Source organism: Podarcis raffonei, chromosome 1 (genome assembly GCF_027172205.1).
Source record: "Podarcis raffonei isolate rPodRaf1 chromosome 1, rPodRaf1.pri, whole genome shotgun sequence".
NCBI lineage: Eukaryota > Metazoa > Chordata > Lepidosauria > Squamata > Lacertidae > Podarcis > Podarcis raffonei.
The window spans coordinates 89,402,536-89,413,531 of NC_070602.1; positions in this window are offsets into that span (position 1 = coordinate 89,402,536).

Genomic DNA, 10,996 nt, shown 5'->3' on the forward strand with positions numbered 1-10,996 from the left:
CTACTGAACACAGAAGAAAACCCATACCATTTATGCCTTGTTTTCATCCCTCCTGCTTCACACACACACACACACACACACACAATTTCTGCAATATGTCCCAGTTTCAGCTTCTTTCATATGTGCCCATTGGCATTTTGGCATTTCAACATGTATTTGAATTGTGTAGTCCTATTCTCAAGCTTGGTGAACATGGTGTCTGGTTGGCTATGCAGGATCACAACTTTCTCAAATCCATGACCATTGATGTTGCATCTTTATCCCTCATCATGAAACATACATACCCAATTTTCTATATGGCATCTAATTGGCTTGTAGCCCCACGTAAGATCTCATTTCAATGCAACACATGCACACCTAAAAACAACTAAAGGGCTGAAAACAGCGGGATGAAATTTGCTGTTGGGAGAATGGCACCAAATGGTTTTGAACAAAGCCATGGATTTCTTTTAGAAAATGTAATTTGATTAACATTTCCACTCCTTTGAAAGTGCAAATTGAAATGATATTACAAGGACAAGCTTTGTAAATTTATGCATACTATTCACTATATGTTACTAATGCATTTTCAACATTTTGTAAAGTATTCAGGTTGTAACTAAAAGCACAGATATGTACATGGAATATATATATTCAGTGGAAACTTTCACTCTCCTAGTAGCATCACTGAGTAGCCCTGTGTAGCTAGATAAAGAGAACATTTGGCAAAGAAACATTTCTTTTTTAATGTGCCATTTACATTTTATGGTGCAAACCACATCATTAAATGCTCATCCATTTTATTAGTGTTTACCCTCCCCTCTCCAGAACTGAAGGAGTTGTTTATTAATTATTCTGTGACAGACACATGCCTCTATTTTTCCCTCCTCCTTTTTTTGTAAACCAATTCAAGCACAACACACTACACTTTTGTAAAAGGCCTTGAACCATCGCAGATTATACTGGGGCGGGGGGTGGGGGGCGTCAGCTTGAAAATGTAGCTTCACAATGGATGTTCCATAATTAGAGGAGGTGAAAAACAGCTGAATGTTCCAGTAAAGTCAATTAAACACTAATTAGTATTGGACTCAGAGTTGCTGCCATGTGATAAATTGTTCAAATGTAAGTATCCTCACTGTGGAGAGGTGCCGACTCCCTCACCCCACCCTCCCCTTGAGGTTCTACAGATGTTTTTAAACCACTTCTCTTGTTCACTTTAAGATAAAAAAAATAAAAAACCCTTCCCTCATTATAGATAACAGAATGGGAGAAATACCCTCATTAGCTAACAATCAGGGTGAATTTCTTTTACATGACTATCTCCAAGTTGCCATGTTTCTACAATGCACTAATAATGAATTCCCAGCTGCTTTTCTCAGGAGTTCAGGAGCCTTTGTTCAAATCAAGATCAATGCATGGTTAGTGTTTTACCGCACTGTTACCTTTCACATGGCAAAGAGCTTTGAAAACTTCCCCAGTTTCTATCAGTCTCCAAGACTGCGATGGTCATTTTATTAAATGCTTTTAGGAGCAGTTGCAGTTGTTTGATTATCCAGAAGCACTCCAATAGAAAGGCACTGCCTCTCCTGTACTCTCCAATTAGAAGTTTGCAGATTCAGCACAGGTCAAGACATGATTACAATTCACTGGGAGACCAGCCAAAGGGAAGCAGTGGAACTGCCCTTTTTGTGGGTATTCAAAATAACAGCAACATGAGATTGTTTGATGTGAAAGGTGTTGCAATGTTATGATCAGGTGAGAGCTATAGTGGACAGGTCAGAGGTTTTTTCCAGTGCCGACTGGTTACTGGCAGGCACTGGTGTAGTAGTGTTTGTAGCCAAGTTTTGATTGCTCTCACACACATATAAAAGTCAGCATGCTGCTACTGCTGTAATTAATCAAATGAACCAGCTTTGTGAATAAAAGAGAATGTAGGTTGTAGATAGGGATGGAGGAGAAATTCAGTTCTGTTTTCATTTAAAGACAAATCTTTCAAATTCTCACTTCCTCAAACAATATGGAAACTGAAAAGCAGCTATCATTTGAAATTCACACTTTCCTGAATTTTGTGATGCAGTTCTCTGCTCAAACAGAGCTCACAAAAATGCATGCATTAGGGGGAAGTATGTATAAAAATGAAGGTGATACATGACATCTGCTGAACAATTGTAGTAATGATGTTGTGGAGAATGTGGAGCATCATTTTGAGTGATGCTATGAAATTACATCACCATAGGTCCTAAGAGCCATTTTTGTACCTCATGATGTTTGGACGGTTTTATCCCAAAATATCTCCTATGTTTCATTAACTGTGTTGTGTTCTGATCCATATATATGATGCACTGTTTCCATGCCAGTAAAGGAGATTGATTGATTGATTGATTGATTGATTGATGTTGGTGAAAGTAACATACAATAAACTGCTTGCAAAAATGAGTAAAGTAGTCAAAGCTGCATACAAAATGTATTTATTAGGAGAAATTCACATTAAAATACTGATGAATGTTCATTATTATTTTTTAATCACAGAATGAGGGGAACTGAATTTAAGATTAGGAAAATGAGAAACTGAAAGAACCAAAACTGACATCTTTTTGTCCCCATTTGTAGATTTTCTTTTGGGCAGTGCTGCTCTAAGGGAGGGATATTGAGCAAGGCACCCTTGTTGTACTTCTCTCTCTGTGGGTTCTCATTCTCACCACCATTACAGCTAACTCATGGCTGATCCAAGATATTTTGCTGCTTGAGGCAAAGGCCAAGATGTACCCACTCTTAACTCCAGATATATGAAGCTAATTGGACAGGCAGCTGGTGATAGGGTATCTTCCACCACATCTGAGATAGTCACTTCTGGGGCCCCTGGGGCAACAGAATAGGATGGCTGGGGGCCTCAGGAGAAATGCTACTACTGCCCCAAATAAACTATCACCTGAAGCAGTTGCCTCAGTTGCCTAATGGTAGGGCCTGTTAGACCTACAGCTCAGTTGGCCCATACATAACCTGTTATACTGGGCCCACTATCTGTTTTTAATAATACACCACACTTCAACCAATGTGATGAGCAGAGCATGCACAGCTCCGGCAGAGACATGCAGCGGAACATCAGAGTCTCCTTGCTCTCCAGTAGCCAGCCCTTTCTAGAGTTCCCAGTTAAGAATACTCCTTGCCCACACCATTCAGTTAAATGTATAAAGTGATTATTGTCTCATGACACAAGACAAGCATAAACACACTAGCTACATAAACTTTAAGAGATGAACTATGAACTAATCTACTATAATACAGTTCTCTGGTGTTAGAAAGATCCACTAGCACTTTACTGTGCTAGCTCACCATGCTATACTTTCACCATATAGCATGTAACACCGAACAAGATGATTAAAACCTCACACTTGGCGAATGCCTCACACTCATACCAAATGCTGCTGAATGTAACCTTGGCTTTATACCTGCCACTGCATGTACACACATTCCTTCACTGGGTCTTCATGCACTGGCACATAGTTCTGGGATCGTGTTCCTGCATTGCATAAAACTAGTGAAACTAGAGAAAGGGAGGGTGCCAGGAAGTGACCTCATTGATCTTGAACTTAATTGCACTTGTGGCAGTGAGGTCTTACCTTGAAATGTACATGTGTTACAGAGAAAGGGGTTGTGTTGTGAGGCTGGTGTAATAGGAACCATGGAGATCAGTTCTGGAAAACATCAGAAAATAACTGCAGCTGAGAGCAGTAGCCACTTTTGAGAGCAGCTGTCAAAGTTGCAAAGTCTTAAGTGAGATTTGTTTCTTGTAGCATCATTTTATAAACTTAGCAGTGACACGTTTTTTTCTAATGTCAGAAGGAAAACACCACAGCTCCAGGAATACTGGCGTCAGGGGGGAGGGGAATGCTGCAGAGACCAGGGAAATTTGGAACAAGCATTTGAATGGACTTTTATTGCAAGTGGAGTAGATCCAAAAGTGGATAAAAACACTGAGAGACTTCAGTCAATGACATTTCTTCATGAGGCAGGCAAAGAAGCAAGAGAGGTATGTAATAGCTTTTCAGTTTGATAATGGTGCCGATATGGAAAAAGTTCAAGTTTTGCTTAATAAATTTGAATCCTACTGTAAACCCAAATAAAAGGCTACATATAAAAAGGAAGAAATCCTTCATTCCAGCTCAGAGCCAAGCTAGAAATGGCATTTGCATACGTCACATAACAAGCTTAAGGGTGGTGAGAATTGTAGCTCTGTGAGGTCAGCACCCTTAAACTACAGTTCCCAGGATTCTCTATAACTGTTAAAGTGGTATAATAATGCTTTATGTGATATTAATGTTGCTGCTCTGAAGTCATAAGTATGGATGTATGACTTCAGCAAATGGATGCATTCATGGATGGGTAGAAAGAGAAAGATAGTGTTCTGTATTTGCTATCTACTCAAGCAGATGAACAGACGATGAAGTTACCATACATGAACATCATGCTGAGTATGTTATTTATAACATTTGCCAGAGTTAATTAACACTAATTGAGGTTGGGATTTTTAAAAAAATTAAACACCCACCCACTCCTCATGAATCAATTCACTGCTGCTTTTATACCACACACTGCTCTTTCTTATTTTAACAACAGTGTCAGGCCCCTTCTTCCATCCATTTCACTTGTAGTTTAGCCTTAATTTGGTGCTTCATTGCATTTGTAATAAGCACCAGCAACACGGAAAGCAATTGGATCTAGAACATCCATTTGTCCACAGCCAGCCCAGCTAGCTTTTTAGCTGCCACGAAGGGTTTTTCTTAATACAAAGAAATGCTTCCCCTTATTTTTCTATTCTCTTGCTTTAGTAACACTGCCAGCTGCACTTTCCACTTCACATGAATTCTGGTCTATTCCAATTTTCCACTTCCCTGCATTTAATCCCAGTGTTACAAATGGAATCCCATGCTACACTAATATCTCTTACTTGCTGGCACAGAAGAGATCAATATTTCAAAATGCCATATGTTTTATAGATTAGGTGCCTTTTGCATAAGAATCTATTGGTGTCTGAGCTATTTATGCAATACTTCTGCGTTATATTGGGGAGGAGGCACAGAAAAGATACATGGGGCACTTCCTTGGCCAACACTCCAGCTTCTATCATGTATGATGTCCAAGTGGAAAGACACCTCAACACTTTCCTAGGAAGTATGGGGTCTATCAACTAGAGTTGTGACTTTGCATTAAGATAAGCATTTAGAAAATAATAGAAAGGCTTTGGCACTCTGGAGGGCACCATGATTACTCCTGCTCTAAAGCACAAAAAATACTAGTCAGGGTTTCCAGAGGACACAAGCTTTCTAAGCAAAGGGCTGCCTTTCACTCCTATGAGAATTAATGGACTTGAGAAGGCCATGGCTCAATGTTTGAGCATCTGCTTTGCACACAGAAGGTCCCAGGTTCAATTTCTCGCATCTCCAGGTAGGACTGGGAGAGGACACCCTCAGAAACCCTGGAGAGCCACTGCCATTCAGTGTAGACAATAGGGAGCTAGATTGTCTACAGAGAAGTACTGACTTATTATAAGGCCACTTCCTGTATTCCACATGGCTGCTCCCATTACAGGCTCAATCACTGATATGGGTCCCACAAGAGATCAAAATATTAAAGGTATTCTCAGTTACTTAAGTGCTTGTATATTCCACTTTCATTTACACTCAGCATGGGGAATATGAAATTCCGAGGCAGTGTCTTTTCCAAACACCAACCAGATCTAGACCCATTTAGATTCAGAAAGGGTGCTACATCATATACATTTCAATCAGTGGTGGTCTTCCTGATGTGGTTGACCCACAACTCCCATCTGCCTGACCCAGCATGGCTAATGCTCAGGGGTGATGGGAGTTGTAGTATGCAACAGCTGGAGGACCACAGATTTCCCCACCCTGCTTTAGATCTTGCCCTGAAAGTGAAGGATTGCAGTGTCAGAAAGTGCACATGGCATTACATGATATGGAGAGGAGTGAATGCAGCATGGATTCAGCTAGGGGTTTTGGGGTGGGGGAGGAGGCAGCTCAATATTTCTTATAATATCTACTTGTTTTGCCTACAAATGAATAACATTTATCAGTGGGCATCCTCAAATGAATCGTTCCAGTTAATTCCAATTCTTCTATATATATATATATATATACAGCGGTACCTCGGGTTACAAACACCTTGGGTTACAGACTCCGCTAACCCAGAAGTAGTACCTTGAGTTAAGAACTTTACCTCAGGATGAGAACAGAAATCGCGTGGCTGCGGCACGGCAACAGCGGGAGGCCCCATTAGCTAAAGTGGTACATCAGGTTAAGAATGGTTTCAGGTTAAGAACGCACCTCCGGAACGAATTAAGTTCATAACCAGAGGTACCACTGTAGTATGTTAGCACAAAGAAACACGCAGACACATGCAGCCATTATTTTAGGGAGAAACACCAGCTCACATATGTGGCCTACTTGCATGATTCAACAGGGATAGATGGCTCTATTGCAAGTCCATATCAGTGTCATGTATTTTCCTCATAATTCCATTCCATAGCCACATTAACCTAAAAATTAGATCTGCATTTTGTTACATGTAAATGCCTGAGAATCACATTGCAACATTTGGAAAAGTGTGAAATTTGGTGGATAGCTAGGTTCCAATCTACACGTCGGTCTGGAAGGTAACGATCAGCTAATTTCATATTGGAATCTCAGGGAGGGGGAATTGAATTCCTCAAGCATCCCTAATACTCTCAGAAGATAGTGGCTGCTCCTCTGTGATTAGAAAAATCACACTGAGAAATTGGCTGCAGCACCATCTGCACCAGCTCTTGGGTGCAATCCTATCTTGCACCAATGCTTAGTGGAGGATAAACTCACACTGTTAGAAGCATTTCCTGAAAAGTGTTGGGAACTTTGTGGTTACATTTGCTGACAACTATATATACACATGAAAATTAGTTTTAAAAGCATCCCCAGGCCACACAGAAATCTCTAATGTGAGTAATCTGGATTTCAATAAAACTACTGTATTTCTTTACTATATTACTGCAGATTTGTATAATTAGTTGATTCCCTTAGAGGAAATGAGTTAAAGTCTTTTCTATTTGTGAAAAACTTCTTTTTTCCATGCTAAAATGTTGCTACTGTTGGATGTCTTAATAATGTTACTTTAAAGCTTGAATGGAGAAGAATGGATTAATGCAAAAGCAAAAAAGATTCAGCTATGAACCTTTACAATGTTACGACTTTCAGCTGATGGGCAAACTCATGAGAAATATTCAGGCTTTCTTTGTGAAAGAAGTGGGGAGGGGGGCAGTGGATAGATGCTGAAGTGAGCACAAGGGTTAAGCATAACGTCACTGAGAGCCATTGCAAATCTTGAATTAGGAATTTAGGAAGAGAATTATGGATGATATATCCATTAGGGATGTTAGCCATGCTCAGAATGGATTCATTAAAATTGTTATATATCACCAGTGCTCAGGACAGGTTTAGAAGAAGAAGAAGAGTTTGGATTTGATATCCCGCCTTTCACTCCCTTTAAGGAGTCTCAAAGCGGCTAACATTCTCCTTTCCCTTCCTCCCCCACAACAAACACTCTGTGAGGTGAGTGGGGCTGAGAGACTTCAAAGAAGTGTGACTGGCCCAAGGTCACCCAGCAGCTGCAGGTGGAGGAGCGGAGACGCGAACCCGGTTCCCCAGATTACGAGACTACCGCTCTTAACCACTACACCACACTGGCTCTCGCCAGTGGTTTACATGCAGATACGTGTCAATCTATTGTTCTGAAATTTAGTTCAGTGGTTTTCAAACTTTTGAACTTCTAAGAACACTTCTAAGAAAACTCACGTGTGGCCAAGATTCTGGGAAATGCTCTATGTAGGACACAGTTTACATGGATAATAGCCAGGCTTCTTTTATGACCTGTGTGTTTGGTATCTTGTAGCAGCCTACCTTATGATCTAAGGGGCAAGGCAGTTCCTTCTCATTGTCCCACCACAGGGTGATGTACATCATGAGGTGATACATAATTGGACTTTCTACACGGTAACATCCTGTTTCTGCAATGCCCTAGCCTAAAAGGTACAGCTGGTGCCAACATTGAACTGCCAGCCAATTTTGACCTAAACAAAATAACTAAGACACATATGGAGGTTCTTGTTTAGAAGAAACACCTCAGGAATTCCAAAAGGGAAAAACACCTTTTGATAAGAATCACAGTTTTTCAGGGATGGTTGTGCACATATGCAGCATGAACAAATATTTAACCCAAATCTACCACTTGGTTATTTTAAGAGAGAGAGAGAAAAGAGCAATCTCCTTTTGTCCTTGTTCGTCCTTTTTTATCCTATTTAAAACACTGGGCAAGTTAGTCACAACAACTCACTCAAGTCCAATAATTTCAACACAACATGTGATTCACTTGCTCTGAAATGGAGCCAATAAATATGAATTCCAGCTTGTCAATCTCTTTTCCTTCCCTACAAAGTAAGTCAAAGTTAGAATAGTTAAAGTAGTTGCAGTAAAATCAAAGGAACTGATTCTTTAAAAACTAATAAAGATGTTTAAATAAAAGTCTTTTCCCCCTGCTGCAATGTCTGCTCTTAGCAAAGAGTTTTAATTTATTTTTATCATCATTTGGGGATGGTGGGAAATATTTGCCTCTCATCCAAATATTACAGCAAATGGTCCATAATTACAGTAATTGCAAAGCACTCTTTCTCCTTTTTTTGTCTTTGCATATGGTTTGATGAGATAGGATTTCTTTTCCTCATTTTCCTCGTCATTTATATCCCCTTGCTGCAATTCCAAATTAGGAAGCTGCTGAAATGTACTGGGGAAAGGATTTTTATAAATAAAATCTCTAAAGAATGTAGTATTTGAATGTTTGGTAATCTACTGTAGGAAGGAATCATTGAAGTCTTCAGTCTGGCTTGGCAGTCTATAGCACACACCCAGTTTCCTACCAGAAAACCAGACATTTTGCAACAAGCAAGTAAGTGGTGTTAGTCCTTAAGTAGGTATGAGCAGGCTGGTGGGGATGTATATTGCAGCATCTAAATTGTGATGGTAGCCTAAAACTCTTGCATGAGATACTTTTAGAGTATCTCTACACTACAGACTTAGACTGCTTCCATACTATCACTATGTTGTGAGGATGATTCACACGCATACTAGAACTTTAGATCTGTGCAGCTAAAGTGGGTTAAAGTCCTTTGTGCAACCAACCCATCTTTCAAAAAGAACCTGACTTTTTGCAGTTAGGAAAGTGATGGGGAAATGCTTTGAAAAGTGTGTGAAGATGGAATGACAAATGGGAAGACGTGTGAACACCCAACAAGCAAATCAAGATGAAGGCAGGATGAATGCTTGTTGTTGTATCAACCACACCACAAGCAAATCAGAACTAATGCTCAATAAAGTCCAGATATAATCTACCCTCTATGAAAGCTTTGTGCAAGTAATTCTGGATGAACGCTCAATAAACAGGTCATCTGGAGGGCCTCTATTTCAGTGAGCTGTGGGGACTGTATTTCAGTGAGCAGGATGAAGGATTTCGAACAGAATTCTCAACATCCTCACCAGATTCATGGGTTCCTTGAGGGAACCCATGACCATTCAAAAGAAATAAAACCAATGTAGGTTTGTAGTGTAGATTCATTGCAGTGTCTTTCTCACAAAAAAGTCAGATTTGGGGGTGGGAAGAGGGTACAAAAAGTATATGATTCTCCCCTTCTTTGCTTGAATTCAAGTAACTACTTCTGTACACACACACACACACACACTTAAGAGATGGATATATATTGGCTTATACATGATCAGACGTAGCCAGAGAAATGTAGCAAAGAAATCATAACTGGCTTCACAGCAGCACTGCTGTGAAGCAAATGAATGTTCTTTAAAAAATGTAAATCTCTCTATCTCTCTCTCTCTCTCTGACACGGAGACACACCCACACCCACTCCAAAAAAGAATGCATAGAGAAATTCCACACCAGGATTCCCAATTTGCCGCCCATTCACCTCCACAAATTTTCTCATTTAATATTAAAGAGCAATTTTCATCCTTGTTGTTGGCGGGGGGGGGGGAGACTATTTCTGCCATATTGCTCCACAGAGAGCTCATGTTCACAGTCTCAAGTCGTGCCTGTTTAAAAAGATTCACAGCAGTCACAAGCCTTCAGAGATAATTGATTTGCATGCTCCACTCTCTGAAATTTTCTTTTCTGTTTCGATACGAAGTCTTCTACCTTTTTTTTTACAAGAAGTCATATTAAACTGTAGGTGATACACGTCTGTCAAGGGGGGGGGTTCTGTCTCCCTCATCTCAATTCTCCCCCAACAAGCACTGGTTTCATCATATTATCCCATGTCACTCATTATAAATAAAAAAGAAAGCAATTCCATTTTGTGCTTTTTCTTTTTGCCTTGAGTCTTTTTCATATGATTTTTATTTTTATTAAGAATAGATTTTCTGAGCAGCTGTTCAGCCACATGCAAGGATTCTAGTCATTTGGCCATTGACACGCGTGACGACACTACAATCAGGTTGAATAGTGATTAGTCTAAGATTTAGCTGCTAAATAAATAGGTAGTTTGCTTTTTACAGCTGTTAATCAACAGGCAGAAAACCAGGAAATTAAAATAGCCTGCAAATAGCTTCTACCCTGCTCAAAGTCTGGCAATCTACAAGGGCACATGTGGATACCCATCCATCATCTTAAGTACAGATCTCCCTTGGTCCAAATCTAGGCATGGGCTCTGTTTACCCTCTTTGCCCCATCCCTGGGAGCGTGTATCACTCCTGGGCTCGTGGCCCCCCCTCCTTAGGTGCCCACCCCAGGCGCCATCCACACACACAATACATTCAGGCTTAATACCAATTTATATATGTAGCCTTTTAGATCATAGTAGGAGTGACCCTACTGACACAACTGCATCACTGATAATTATATGCTATTGATTACTGTACTATATTGTAGTTTGTGATTTCAACCCCGTTTTAAAAGTTGCATTTTATAG